Source organism: Kogia breviceps, chromosome 16 (assembly GCF_026419965.1).
Source record: "Kogia breviceps isolate mKogBre1 chromosome 16, mKogBre1 haplotype 1, whole genome shotgun sequence".
NCBI lineage: Eukaryota > Metazoa > Chordata > Mammalia > Artiodactyla > Physeteridae > Kogia > Kogia breviceps.
In genome coordinates this window covers 63,000,628-63,016,262 of record NC_081325.1, presented here as the reverse complement: position 1 = coordinate 63,016,262, position 15,635 = coordinate 63,000,628, and positions in this window count along the sequence as shown.

The following is a 15,635-nucleotide window of genomic DNA, read 5'->3' as shown; positions in this document are numbered from 1 at the left end:
TCATCATTTCTTAAAAGGTTTTATTTCATTGTCATGTCTGCATTTATCTACTGATATTAGAGTGTTGGTAAAATCTACATATTCCCTCAAACAGTTAAAGGTAAATCTGTCACAGAGGTTGCCCTGGCCCTTATTTCAGTTCAGATGTGTGCAAATTTGGCAGAGTAAGTCATTTCCCAAGTACTCCCTGGGCAATTCCTAAAACTTAATATCTCATCATACGCATGTTGAAAATATATCTGGACTGAGGTTTGACCAATGGACACACCTAGTAAAACACATTTTTACATTGTTTGTATTCACATTTAGAGCAGGACCAAGGAATGAAGATGTCTTCAATGTTATCTCAGAAGAGTTTTGATTTTTCTAGTTACCATCAAAGTGCTTCCAAGAAGCTGCTATGATGCAATGACAAACATCTGAGGAAACAAAATGTCTGTTACTAGGAAAGTACCATTAGTAGAACAACCAGTTGCCAGGTGCCAGCCTGAATTAGATAACAGTTCGAACTGAGGAAGTCTCAGGAAAAATGCTGAATTGTGGTGGTGGGGACTGTCGGCGTTTTGGCCTCTTTGGACCTTTGCACACCTCAGTGACTTTTCATTAATTATGTTGTCAGTGCAGCAGACCCTGGACACCTGAAACAGCCTGTCTACTCCTCGGAGGAAAACGTAGTGGAAACATCTACAGAGTATTTTCCAACCAAGTACTTGTCAGAAATATTTACTTTCTACTTAAATTAGTGTGAAAATAAAGGAAGTCAAGAAAAAAACCAAGGATCTCCAGTTTTTTTCTGACTGGAGATCCTTGTGCTTACAATGCAGAAAATTCGAAAGGATTTGAATTGCTCACATGCAAGTTCTTTTCCTTCCTATTCCTGGAATCCACTTAACTTAAGCAAATTTGGAAACAGGGTATTGTAGCATTGTAGACTGCCATGAATCAGAAGTAAATCTTATTTTCTACTTTTCTTTCTTAAAAAAAACCACGAACAATGAGCATTTCTGCAGTTCATCATAGAGATGAATGGATTAGATTTTCTATACATGTTGTCAAATGGATCAAAGGATGAAAATTTCAACCTAATTTGGATAAATTAACTAAAAATATAAAAGGCTAACATCAACCCAAACTTCTAGGGCATCTATATCAACAAGATAACCAGTTTGAATGATATTTCCTTACTACGTAGCCATTAATATTAGCATTAATTAGATATGCTAGGCGTTAGGTTTCCAGAAAAAAAAATAACATATATATATATATATTTGATACATATTGCATGTAACAACTGAAATGTAAAACATATATTAATATTTATTAAACATGTATCTTTTTGAATTAGTGTTTTTATTTTTTTTGGATATATACCCAGTAGTAGAATTCCTGGGTCATATAGTAATTTTATTTTAAGTTTCTTGAGAAACCTCCATACTGTTCTCCACAGTAGCTGTACCAATGTACATTCCCACCAACAGTGTAGGAGGGTTCCGTTTTCTCCACATGCTCACCAACAGGTGCTAATGGCATCTAGTAGGTGGAAGTCAGGGACACGGCTACTCAGCCTGCAGTGCCCAGAATGCTCCTCCACAACGAAGAACTATCTGGCCCCAAATGTCAATAGTGCTTAGGTTAAGAAACACTGCTCTAATTCATTCTCATCACTGCCTCCAAAATCATTTAGTAGGAAAGCAAATTTGATCAGATCTGACTCCTGTGTGAAACCTTTCAGGTCTTCTCATTGTTTATAAATTCACATTCAAAAGTTTAACGTTGGCCTCCCTGCTTACCCTGCCAGATTTGTGATGTGAAACGTTCCTTCTCATTTGCCAATGTTGGGACATATTCTACTTTTCAACATTCTTTCATCTCACTATATTCTTTCTGGAGAGTGATTTTGTATTCGTTCTATTGTCTGTCTGGAATGCCCTCTAACCCTCTCCCTTCATCTGGCCTAGGTAATCCTACTCACTCACGGGTCAAGGATAAATGCCACTTCTTCAGAAGCCTTCCCTGATTACTGGGACCAATTTAGTTTTCTCTGTTATACAGTTCTTAGCATTCTGTATTTCTCTTTCATAGTGCTCATAAGACTTTCATTATTTCTCTAGTCGTCTGTTATCTGGCAAACTAAATAAAGGTGTAAATTGGGTCTATATTGTCTATCTTATTTCTAGTGCCTGGCACATACAAGGATCTCAGATTGTTGTTAAATCAATTACTATTATGGAAATCAATTCTATTCACACTTATTGTCATAATTCATCAGTGTCATAATATTTAGATAAGTTTGTTGTTTTCCATCTTGTTTATGTTTGCTCTAGACTTCTTTGTTGGTTTCATTATTTTCTAAATTTTGCTATGTCGTCTGTTACCCAATCCCTAGCCACCACTACCAGTAATTTGTTAGGTAGGCTGCATGTTTTCAGTTCAACTGATTATTACTTTTATAACTTCAAATAATAAACTTAAATGTATACTTAATATATTTCCTAATTTGTAAACTTCTGAAATTAAACAGCAGACACTGAATTTCTTTATCCCCAAAGATGATGAAACTCTCCACTTCTTTTTTCCTTTTTTGGTAACACAATCTTGGGTTTTGGTGCCAATCTATTCAGTTCTATTACTATTATAATTTAAATTCCTTCTTTATAGCATTCTTTTAACTTTTACAATAGTTCAGCTGTTGGGAATATAAATACTACCAAAGTTTAAGATAAGTCTGTGCTTATATTTATCCTTTGATTCCTATTAGCTAGTTCATGCTCTAAGTTCTTCATTTGTGAGTTTTTTATTTGAATATGTTGGTTGCCTGGATTGGGTTAAATATTTTTCTCCCCAGAAAATGTCTGTCTGTCTGTCTATCTATCTATCTATCTATCTATCCATCTATCTATCTATCAATTCCACAGTCCCCAAATATTTAAGACTGCCTGTTTAATCCCTTCAATCATGATTAATAACAGACTGAATGGATATATAATTTTGTCAAAGACTTTTCCCATCAAAACTTTGTTATCTGAGGTTGCTGAGAATGTTCAGGCCAGTCACATATTTCTTCTCTGATGGGTAGATAACCTCTTCCTTTTTTTCCCTATTAGGTAAGGTTTTCTTCTTGCCCCTTGAAGCTAAAGAATATCATCATTAAGGTATACTTTGTTTTGTAACTCTTTTTTTTTTGGGGGGGGGGTCGGAGATAGGGCAGCCGGTTCAACTGTAGATTCAGGTCTTCCTTAATTTCTTCTGTTTTTTTCTTATTTAAAAATGCATTTTGCTTCATTTGTACACATCTCTTCTTGAGATACATCAAATACCTATATGTTAACTCATACTTGTTTGCCCTCAATATCCTTCATCTTTCTTCCTCATTATTCTTCTCTTATTTTTCCTTCTGTGATTTTTCTCAGAATATCTTCCCCATCGAAATAATGTATATTCTCTGCTTCTCTATAAAGTTTCTATTCCTTCCAAGTTAAGTCTTCAATTGCATTATTATCCATTGAATTTCTTTGCTCAGGCAATAACTGTCTGATCAGTCAGTAACTGCTTCATCTTGTTTTCTTACTGAATAACCCATTCTGAATATTTTGTTTCAATGTCTACATCTTCTTTTGTATCCTTGATAACATGAATCAGTTATATTAAAATTTCTTTTGTTTTCTGGAATAGTGAATTAAATTTCTTAAAGTATGATCTTAACATACCTTTCTTCATGAACTTTTTATTTTCCTTCCCCACACCCAGTACACACCTACAACCCATCCCACAATACCCTTTAATTGTTGCACAGTTTTGTACTTATTTTGTTTGTTTAACTTGTCTTACAATAGGAGACATTTTCCCTTGAAATGTTACACATCCCACTTCCCTGTTATCTAAATCCTTCTCTTAAACCTGAGCAAAGCTGGATATTGACAGTTTATATTATCATTTGTTCATCAACTCATCTGTGTAAGATGTTGGAACAGTACTTCGAGCAGTGAATGATTATTTGGGGATCATTATCTCTGTGCTTCTCTAGAATCATCTGCATTAAGGATTGCCTTTCCAAATTGTTGGCATATAGCTTTGAATCAGAGAAAGGCTCTTAAAGTTTTGCTTAAAATCTCTCTATTCAACCACATTGATCTTATTGGTAAGATTGTTATTTGATTATTATGTCAGGTTTGCAATAAATATTACAATCCATTGGCTTTTGTTTTGTAGTAACTTAAAAACTATTACTGTTTCCCATGCTTGGTGTTAATAAGCAACAATGTCCCCCTTAAAATTTTTTCCAATCTATACTGCTTTACCCACTTCTCAGATAAAATTTTTGCTTTTGGTAAACAATGGAACAACAGGGATAATATTTAACCTCGCATCAAAAATAACTAGAAAATAAGAAAAAAATATATATATGAACAGGTTTCATATATTGGAAAACATCTAGTGCAATACTGTGATTCTTGAGAGTGGGTAAGGAAACAAGGTTATCCCTACAGTTACCTCGGCTTTCTCCTTGGAGGCATGATCTAGACCTTAGAGCAGGGAGAAGGATCACAAGTAGACCATGGTTGAAAGTTGTGGCAGTAGATTTTGAAAATAAGGGATTTACACAGAACAAGTGCTCCATAAATCTGCCTAAGTGCCCTATTGATTCTATTCTGAATATTAAATTGACCAAGTATAGGATGAAACTCCATATGGTTGGACAAAGAAGTATGAGTGAGCTGTGAGCTGAATTGTTTCTAGACCTTGTACAATGGGATTGAAAGATGTTTAATTTCCCAGTAGTCAGAGTTGCAAGTCCTCATTGATCGCTCAAGGCATTCACTAGACATCCAAAAAGTTATTCCTTAGAAATGTGGCTAAACATTCCCTAGAGTATAAGCTACTATAGTAGTACCCCAAAAAAGTTAAAGTAAATATTGAAAGGATCAAACTTAACTTTAAATATCATGACTGATAAGCAGAACAATAATCAACACCCTTTAAAGGTAGTGAGAAAAGACCAGGCATTCAACAACATAAAGTTCACAATGTCTGGCTTTCAATTAAAAGTTACTAGATATGTTGATAGGCGAGATATCTTAACACAAAATCAGAAGAGAGATAAGTGTATAGAAAAAGGTCCACAAGTGAAAAGTGATGGGATTACCAATATGTTATTACAAATATGCTCAACTACATAAAAGAAAATATGAAGATAGGTGAGAAATGGAAGATATACAAAAGAACAAAATAAAATTTCTAGGAAAAAACCAGTATCTAAGATGAAATAGTCACTGATGGTATTAGCAGAAGATTAGAAACTTCAGAAGAAAATCAATAAACTTAAATCCTAATAATAAAGACTATGTACAGTCAGAAAAAAATTTGGAAAAGTAATGAACAGATCTTTAGTGAACTGGGTGACAGTAAAGTATCCTAACATATATGTAGTAAGATTCCACAAAGGGAGAGTAGTGTCAGAAAAAAGATTTAAAGAAATAATGGCAAATTTATTTCAAATTGGATGAAAAATGAATACAGATCTAAGAAGTTCAACAATCTCCAAGCAGGAAAAATACAAAAGTAACTCTCATAATGAAATTTCAGAGAACCAGTGATAAATAGAATTTCATAATAGTAGCTAGAGAAAAAAATACACACTATATATGGTGGAAAAAAGATTAAAACACTATAGATTTTCATCAGAAACTATGCAAGAGAGAAGACAATGGAAGGAAAATTTATGTAAAGTACATAAAAACAACTGGTAAACCTAGAGTTTTTCTACCCTGCAAGTGTTATATAGCATAATCTATACTTAAACCCAATAATACCAATACTTTCATTAGATGTAAATAATCTAAACACTTGATTAAAAATCAGAGATTGTTAAATTGGATGAAAAAAATCCCAACTGAACTGTCTTCAAGAAACTCTTAATATATGTAGAAACAGCTAGATGAAAATTGGAGAGATGAAACAATATATACTAGGTAAACAATAATCTTAAAAACATTGACTTCACAACAAGGGATGAAGAGATGAATTTCAAATGATAGAAGGTAAATTTATTAATTAGACTTAGTAATTCTAAATGTGTATGTAATTAATAATAGAGCTTTAAAATGCATGAATCAAATACTGACAGACTGAATGGAAAAATAGCTAAATCCACAATTATATTTGGAGACTACAACAGTCTTCTGTCAGTAATCAGTAGAATAAGGAGACAGAAAATCAGTAAGGATATTGAAGACTAGGACTATATTGTCACCAACTTGACCTGACTGACAATATAGAACATTCCACCTAGCAATTGCAGAATACACATTCATTTCAAGTGCACATGGAAACATTCTTAAAGCTAGACTATATGCTGCTATTAAAAAGTCTCAATAAATTTAAAGGCATAAACCCATACAAAGTATGTTCTTTGCCAATGATATAATTAAATTAGGAATAGACATAATATCTAGGAAAGATTCAAATACCTGAAAATTTAAAAAAACAAGCAAACATACCTCTAATTGGTTAAAAAAGAAATCAGAAGGGAAATCAGAAAGTATTTAGAAATGAACAAAAGCAAAAATATAAAAATCTGAAACTTTTGGATGCAGCTAATATGACACCAAGAGAAATTTTACAGCTTTAAGTATTTATAATTAAGAGAAGCAAGGTCCAAAATCAATTATCGATGTTTCCACCTTATGAAGGAAGAAAAAGGGCAAATTAAATTAAATAGAAGTGGGATATAATAAGAAGACAGTGAAAGAGAAAATGAAAACTCAGTGAAAACAAAAGCTTGTTCTTTGAAGAGAGTGATAAAATTGAGGAACTTCTAATTAGATTAATCAAGAGAAAAGAGGAAAGACACCAATATCATGGATGAAAGGACATCAACACAGATTCAACATTATAGGATAATAAGGAAATACTATGAGCAATTTTATATTAGCAAATTGTACCACCTCCATGAAATGAGCAAATTCTTTGACAGGCACAAATTACCAAAATTGACTCAAGAAGAAATACAAAATTTAAATAGCTTTATATCTGTTGAGGACCTTGAATTAATAACTGAAATCTTCCAACAAAGATAACTCTGAGCTACAATGCATTTTCTGGTAAATTCTATCAAACAATTAAAAAAAATAATAACACTAACTCTACCAAACTTTAGAAAATAGAGCAGGAAAGGAATTCTTTTAGATCATTTTATGAGGGCAGCACTACTCGGAAGTGAAAAAGAAAAATACAGACCAATACCACTGATGAATATAGATGCAAATATCCTCAACAAAATACTAGCAAGCAGAATGGAACAACACATTAAAAGGATCATACACCATGATCAAGTGAGATTTATCCCAGGGATGCAAGGATTCAATATATGCAAATCAATCAATGTGATACACCATATTAACAAATTGAAGAATAAAAACCATATGATCAGGCTTCCCTGGTGGTGCAGTGGTTGAGAGTCCGCCTGCCAATGCAGGGGACACGGGTTCGTGCCCCGGTCTGGGAAGATCCCACATGCCGCCGAGTGGCTGGGCCCGTGAGCCATGGCTGCCGACCCTGCATGTCTGGAGCCGGTGCTCCACAAGGGGAGAGGCCACAGCAGTGACAGGCCCGCATACCGCAAAAAAACAAAAAACAAAAAACCATATGATCATCAAAAAAAAAAGTTTTAAATATTAACAAATAAAATCCAGGTTAAAAAAGTAAAGGTTAATATATCAAGTAATTAACCAAGTAATGTTTATATCAGGAATGTAAAAATCTGATTTTACATTTGGAAATACATTTCACCATATTAACAGAATAAAGGAGAAAATCGATATGATCGTCTAAGTAGAGGCAGGAAAAACATAACAAAAATTTAACAACAAATTTGTGAGACAACTATCACCAAATTAGGAACAGAAGAGAATTTCCTCAAGCTGATAAAGAGCTTCTACGAAAAAAATATAGCACTGATGCCATGCTCACTTATCACACTGAATGTTTTTGCTCTAAAATTGGGCACACGGCAAGATTGTCCTCTGTCATCACTCTTATTCAACATTTCAGCAATAATGTGTAAAGAAGAATTAAAAGATTGGACAGGAAGAAGCAAAGGTGTCTTTATTTGTAGATTTCATAATTGTTATTTTAAAAATGCTAATAAATATACACCAAAACTATTATATTTAATAAATAAATTTACCAACATTAGAGAACAATAGGTTAATATACAAAGATTAATTTTATTTTTATTTACTAGCAGTAAACAATTGGAGATAAAATCTATTGAGATAGACACCAATTTTTCAAAAAGGACATAAATGCACAAACCATAAACAAATAAACTGATAAAGGTACTCAGGAAAAAAAAAAAACTTCTCACAGAAGACATTTAATAAAATGACAGGGGGAAAATCTTTTCAATACATATGTCTGATGAAGGATCTGTGTCCAGAATATGTAAAAAGTCTTACTACTCAATAATAAGTTGAGCCAATTCAAAACAGGCAAAAGGTTGAAAATACTTGACAAAATAATATAAGCAAAAGGCTAATAATCACATGGAAATTTGCTCAACATTATTAGCCTTCTGAAAAATGCAAATTAAAGCCACAAAAAATACCATTACATACATACTATAATGATTAAATTAAAAGGTATGACAAGTACCTATGTAAAAACTAGGGCAAAAATGTTATATCAGCATTTTTCATGATACCCTTGACTGGAAAAATCTCACATGTTCTTCAGCAGTTGGATAGATAAACAGATGACTATGTATAGACAGTGGAATACTACTCAGCAGTGTAAAGGAATAAAGACACTGATACAAGCAACCATATGAATAAATCACACTGAAATTTTGCTGAGCTATAGAAGTCAGATACAAAGCCTGATGTAAAACTTCATTTATATGACCCTCTACAAAATAGGCAAGTTTAATCCAAATTGAAAGGAAGCTGGTCAATGTTTGCATGTGGCTGGGGGCCGAAGGAGAGGGATTGATGGAAAGGGGTACATGCAACCTTTTGGGGGTGATGGAAATGCTCAATACTTGGATAATGGTTAAGGTTACACAGGTGTATAAATTTGTCAAAACTCATTGACATGTACACCTAAAATGTGTGCACTTTATTTTATGCCAAGAAAACTTAAGATGCTGTCCTTAAGTGTATTTGCAGGGACAAAGTATCAATAAATATTCTGGAGCTGGAGAATATAAGTAGACTTATTTATAAGCATGCACAGTGCAGACTGGGGACTCCTAAAAATGATTCAGTAGCTGTGTGGGGTTTGGAGGTTGGAGCTGTAGCAATTTACAGGTGGATTACAGAACCAATAAAATGTGATGTGGTAAAAATCGGTTGTGACCTCATTCATTTCTGCAGGCTGGTAAGGTCTGAAGATATATGAATTACATCCAAGGGTATACAGAATCTGTTTTTTATCTCTTAAGTTTAAAGGACAGTAGTTAACAGATTTTCTATGTAATTTAACTGTAGTCCTCCCTGGAAATAGAACAATAAATGTATTACATAGCTTAAAGCATCTATAGTATGTTATAAATTCAATCTTCACAGTACCTATGATTAGTAGAGTAATGAAAATAATTTGGAATTGTAAAGCAATGTATTGAGAAGTTTATACAGAACCATAATTTTAGAAATAGAAAGGGCCTAAAAATATCAAGTCCAATTTCCTTATTTCAAATATAGTGATAGCAGGCTAGCTGGGGGTGTGGTGGTGGGTTGCCTTATGGTCCATGATTTTTTATCTTTCTCTCTATCTGGGCCTTTTGACATGTGTTTTTTTTAGTTTCTCACGTAAAAGTGAAGTGTATTCCCTGACCATTGGCTTTTGTGTTTAGTTATGTGACTTGCTGTGGGTAATAAAATAAGGCAGAAGTGACAGGGTGCCAGTGCCCGGCCTTGAGTGAATTCAGAGTGGTTCTATTGTGTTTCTGTTAACACCACAAAGAGAACATTCCTGATTAACTTGCTGGTCCAAGGAAGGGAATGAGATAGGTGAGCAAAGATGCCCCAGTTGAGATGTCCCATCTAAGTCAACTCTAGAATAGCAGATCCTGAGGCAACCTGCAGAAGCAATGTCTTCTTATCAATGGTAACTTATTACTTTTCTCATGTCTAGTAAAATAAGTTATTTGGAGAGAGTCTGGTGTTGGTATAATGCAGGCCATGGGATTAGAAGCACTCAGTGAAATCTAGTGTTTCTCCATTAAATGGAGAATGGCCTTTTATGAAAGTATACAAGAGTATAAGGCCCAAAGCAAAATATGTAAAAAAACCCAAAAAACAAAATTAGCTTTGATGCACGTTTAATCTATTAGAAGCTAAGTATTTTCAGGTGACCTTTAACCTGGCTTTGGAGGAGGCCTCAGAAGTCAATGTAAAGCACAGTAGGAGACCCTGGCTAGGTCAGCTCAGATAACCACATGGTAGACCTGAACTAAGCACAGAGAGTTCAATACATAAGAGAAAATGATTTTTAAAAATCACAATTTTTCTGATCAGACAGAATAAAATATCTCCTATTTAAGCAATGTCGAGTGTAAAATAGATAAGGGATAAATAGAATTAGTAGCAGAATAGCAGCTATAAATGCATCTAAAAGATAATCCTTACATAATTGAAATCTGACTTCAATAAAGCAAAGGGAAAGGAATTTGGCAGTCAGCAAAAGTAAAAAAGAAAACAAACAAACCCCCCCACCCCCAAAACAGTCTACTGTGTCTACCAGGAATCCTTCAATAATCATCATTAAGACTTGGCCGGGGGAATGCTGGCACCTCAACAGACTGACAGTGGGTAAAACGGACTAAGTTCACCGGGTGAGGCTAAAGTTAGGGAATTAACTGCACACAGGGGCTGGACTCGAAGAGAGCGGCTAGCTACTGCCCTGTGCTTTGGGCATTGGGAAACAAAACCAGCAGGAGCCAGCTGACACGAACAGCAACAACAGAAAAACATTTGTGGAGAAGATGCAGACTTATCTTTTACAGAACTGAACATCATGGAGGACAGTTCGGTCTTCAGCAGCGCTCACTGGGGGCCGATGCACTCACACTGAATCTCACTCTTCCCGGGTCTCATGGCCTCTCGCCTCTGATTCTCTCTGCCTGTTTTTGTCATTTTCCATTCGTCAAAGTCTAGCTTTACCTGCTCCTCTGTGATCTTAGCCGAGGATGCTAACCTCATTTCTGCTGTTGTTGCATGATCTCAATTTAAGTAGACTGTCAAGCTGACCTAGAATCTCAAACTGCAAAATTCTAGGAAATATAACTTCACTGGCTTAGTTTCAGTGATGTGTCCACTTCTGTTCTATCAATTATGCCCAGAATAGGGTATCTGCGTAGTCATGGTGTATAAACAGACTGCTAGAGACGTTGCTCTTCTCTGTGGGTGGAACGGGTCAAATACCATAGGAAGAAAGTTGTCATAGGGTGGGAGACGTTGTCTGAGGTGACTCCCTCGTGTTATTCCTTAGCTTATCAACAGAAGAATGAGGTTCATTCTTCCCACCTATTCACAGATGTTCTTGAGAATCTTGTTCCACAATTTTCTAATACATGACAACCCACAGGGCTAGGCAGCTATAGTGCCCAGAGGAAATGTTCAAAGACCACTACTACCTGTAACCTATGGGAGAAGAGGAGTGGAAGAGAAAACTGTCGTTAAAAAAAAAAGAGGGCTTCCCTGGTGGCGCAGTGGTTGAGAGCCCGCCTGCCGATGCAGGGGACACGGGTTCGTGCCCAGGTCCGGGAAGATCCCACGTGCCGCGGAGTGGCTGGGCCCGTGAGCCATGGCCGCTGAACCTGCGCGTCCGAAGCCTGTGCTCCGCAACGGGAGAGGCCACAACAGTGAGAGGCCCACGTACCACAAAAAAAAAAAAAAAAAAAAAAAGAAAGAAAGAAATCCCATTAGCACAGAGGGCAAAACCAACATCTCCAAAATAGCTCATGCAGTCATGTGTCCAAAGGTTAAACAGCATCCTGAAAGAGGCACATAAGAAAGTAAATGAAAGGACCAAATGTTTATTGTAGCAATGTGTATTAATTGGTTATAAATATGAACACTATTTTTTCCTCTACTGAGTGGCTTTTTCTCGTGTAGGATCTAGGAACCACTGGGAAGATCTGGGATAGGATACTCTTTGGGGGTGATAGGTGGCTTTCATAGGCCACTTCTTTGTATCTTTGTAATTAGTCCTAGGGCCTGCAGAGGGCCTATAACCGTCTGCCCTAAGGTGCCTCTTTTGTATAGCTGGTATTTTTTGATACTACAAATCCTATAACAACTTCAGTTTTATATGTGAGCCTTTAGTTTACTATAATACTTCTTAAGAATTCTTTTTTTTTAAACTTCTTTATTGGAGTATAACTGTTTTACAATAGTGCGCTAGTTTCTCCTTTACAACAAAGTGAATCAGTTATACGTATACATATGTTCCCATATCTCTTCCCTCCTGCATCTCCCTCCCTCCCACCCTCCCTATCCCACCCCTCTAGGTGGTCACAAAGCACAGAGGTGATCTCCCTGTGCTATTCGGCAGCTTCCCACTAGCTATCTAATTTACATTTGGTAGTGTGTATATGTCCCTGCCACTCTCTCACTTTGTCACATCTTACCCTTCCCCCTCCCCATATCCTCAAGTCCATGCTCTAGTAAAGAATTCTTAAAAAGTCATTCTCTGGGAATATCCTTGCTGATTTGAATTAAAAGTCAGATTTGGACCAGGGGTAGTAAAAAAACTTCAGTTTCTTAGCAGCAAATTTGGTTGCTACTCTATGTCTATTATTCACCTTCTCAGTGGCCTTAACCTCAGGGTATTATTGACAATAAAAATGTGGAGATAGTGGAGACTATTTACATTCCATCTTTAGAGATCAAGGTGTTTTGTTTTATTTTCACTTTCTGTTTGTTTTTATTTATTTAGGTTATTTTCCTTCCATTGGAGCTGGGTCCTTGGAGGGCCTGAGTAATAGTCTCAAAGTTGGATCCTTTATGTTATTTCTATTCTAATGGCCAAGAAGCTACCTTCTTTCAATCAGCTCATTAAACTTTTTTACAGTGTGTGTGGGGGGGGATGATTTATTAGCAAAGATAATTTGGGGACTTGACAGATAAACCCCCAAATCTCAGTTTAACACAGTAGAAGTTTCTAATTCACGTCTAGTTGGCTCAGTGGAGAGGACAGTCATTCAAGAACTTAAGCTAACTCTGCCTTCTTAAAAAATTTGCTTGCAAGGACTTCATGGGATTGTGTCTCCAACTAGTAGATGTGGGAAGAGAGAGATAATTGGTTCTAAGGGTTTTGTATTGCCGAGGTTCAGAACTGGAAAGACCTCTTCCAGTTGAGTAGAACTCAGTCACGTGATTGCACTTAACTGCAAGGGAGAAAAATTTGGCTGTGTGCCCTAGAGGAAAATCACCTGAATTTGGTCAGCAGCAAGCCACTCTGCAACTTCAAAGGTCTTCTCTTTTGGTGACCAAATATCTGTTTCACCCTTTTCCCTACACATAGAGATAACCCAGAGTCCCATCTGGCCACCATATTTGCTTAAAGTCAAGTATTTCTGGGTGTTGCTCATAATCTCCATCAGACTGAAGTGTGGCATCTTCACTCAGTGACCTAGGACTAAAGACAAGATATCTCCTCCATCTTTTCCCCCACATAATTGTGAACCAGCAAAAGATAATAGCAATAAAACTCCTATGCAGAAATAGGAAAAATGGTAGGGATATGGCAATAATTGGTTCATAAAAGTTACAAAATCTTACCCAAAGAGTAAGGAAATTTCCTTGATCCGAACACGATTCTGCTCTTTTGGAGGAACTGCCTTGTTTGTTGTTCTCTGTGAACTCAGGCTCCATCTTCTGAAGATGCTTTCTTTTAAATTATCTAAAATCTACACTGAAGACTGTTCTCTCCTTAGTGGCTACATGGTTTTCTGAGCCCATTTCCTGCTGGTGCAAATTTGAGTACCCAAAATTTATATTAAGCCTGATACAAAGGTGTATGAACTCTGGAATTTGCTTTTGGTAATACAATTCCCCCTATAAACTTAGTAGGCTGCTGATGTACTTGCTTGTAGTAGGTTTCATGTATCAGTGACCACCAGCCAAATTCTTTCCTAGATATAACGCTCAAGCTTGATTTACATCTATTCTTTTTTGCCCTCATGCCTCCTTCTCAGTTTGTATCTGGCCACCTTAATGCCTTCTGTAAGAATAGATGGGATGGCTACAGTCTGCATCTGATCATTTTTGTGGGGCTGAGTGTGAAGAGACGTTTGTAGCTCAGTTTTGTTTTTCTAGTCTTAACTCTTGTTTGGAGTCTGAAGTAGGCAGTGCTTTAACTGTCAAGGCTCCAAACTTCTGGATTCTCTCTCTTCCCCCATCTACTGTCTGGATACAGAGAATTCAACAATGGAATCAGAGTTAGGGCATGGTAGAGCCACAGATGGATGGAGTTTGTGTTCCTGAGATATTACCTGTAGGATATCTGTCCAAAATTGCTTCCTTAAACAGAGCTTTTGCTGGAGTGAGAAATAATCCTTTAGTATGCTAAGCTTCAGGAATTTTGATGCTTGTCACAGTAGTTAACCTATCTTTACTGATTACAGGGGCAAAGCATAGAGTTTTCTTATCATAAATTTCTTGATCTAGACATCAGCTGTCTCTACGTGTATGCTCTAATTTTCTCCACATTCAGTGGAGAAAATTCTAAATTCGAAAAAGCCTGGATTAGAGTTTATCTCTTTTTGGTTTGGTATACTCAAAAACTCTGAGAATTACCAAGCACATTTTCATATTCTTTCAGTATATTTCCAAAGAGTGTTAGCTTCAGGCTTGGCTCAGGTGGCATCCTCATAGCTAAGCCGTTGTGGCTCAGCCAGTACCACACTTTCTCTTAGAGCCTGTTACAAGAGATGCTATTTCCTGGTATGAGTGTATGGTGAGGATTCAGAGGTATTTTATAGAAGGCAAAAGTAGAAAATATAGCTCAGCCTTGAAACTATTGATAGAAAGTCATCAGGAACTGGAAAATCATGCGGAAGCAATGCAGTCTCTCTTGGGGCTACCTGGTCTTTGCCTCTGCTGCTCTCTGCATGTCAGCTTTACTGCTGTCTTCTGCTGACACTCTTCCTACAGTTCTTCTGGCTGCCCTGCAGTCCCAGAGTTTCCAGTACTTCAGTTCAAGTGAAGAGCCCAGACTGGAAGAGGACCTCTCTGTTACAATGCTAAAATCCTTGAGTGAGAATCCTATTGGTCTAACTCAGTCCAACTCCGATGTCCATCTACAGCTTGTAAATTGGAGGGTTGGGTCATGTAGTACAAACATGGCTACGAGAGGTCCAACCCTTTGAAATGTCAGGGAAATTCCCAGAAATAAAAAAGGGGAGGTTACAGGCCAGACAGATACTTTGTAAGATTTACAGGCTAACCAACCACAATGCTTAGGGAACTGATAGGCTCATATTCAATCTGGGATGATGACTGATGTTTACATTTGAGAGGAAAAAACAAAGTTCCATTTTATACAAATAAGTAGCCATGGTATCGAAGACCCTATGGTGTGGCTAGAAAAATATTTGATTTAAAGTCAGCAACCTGGTATAAGTTGTGGCTTTG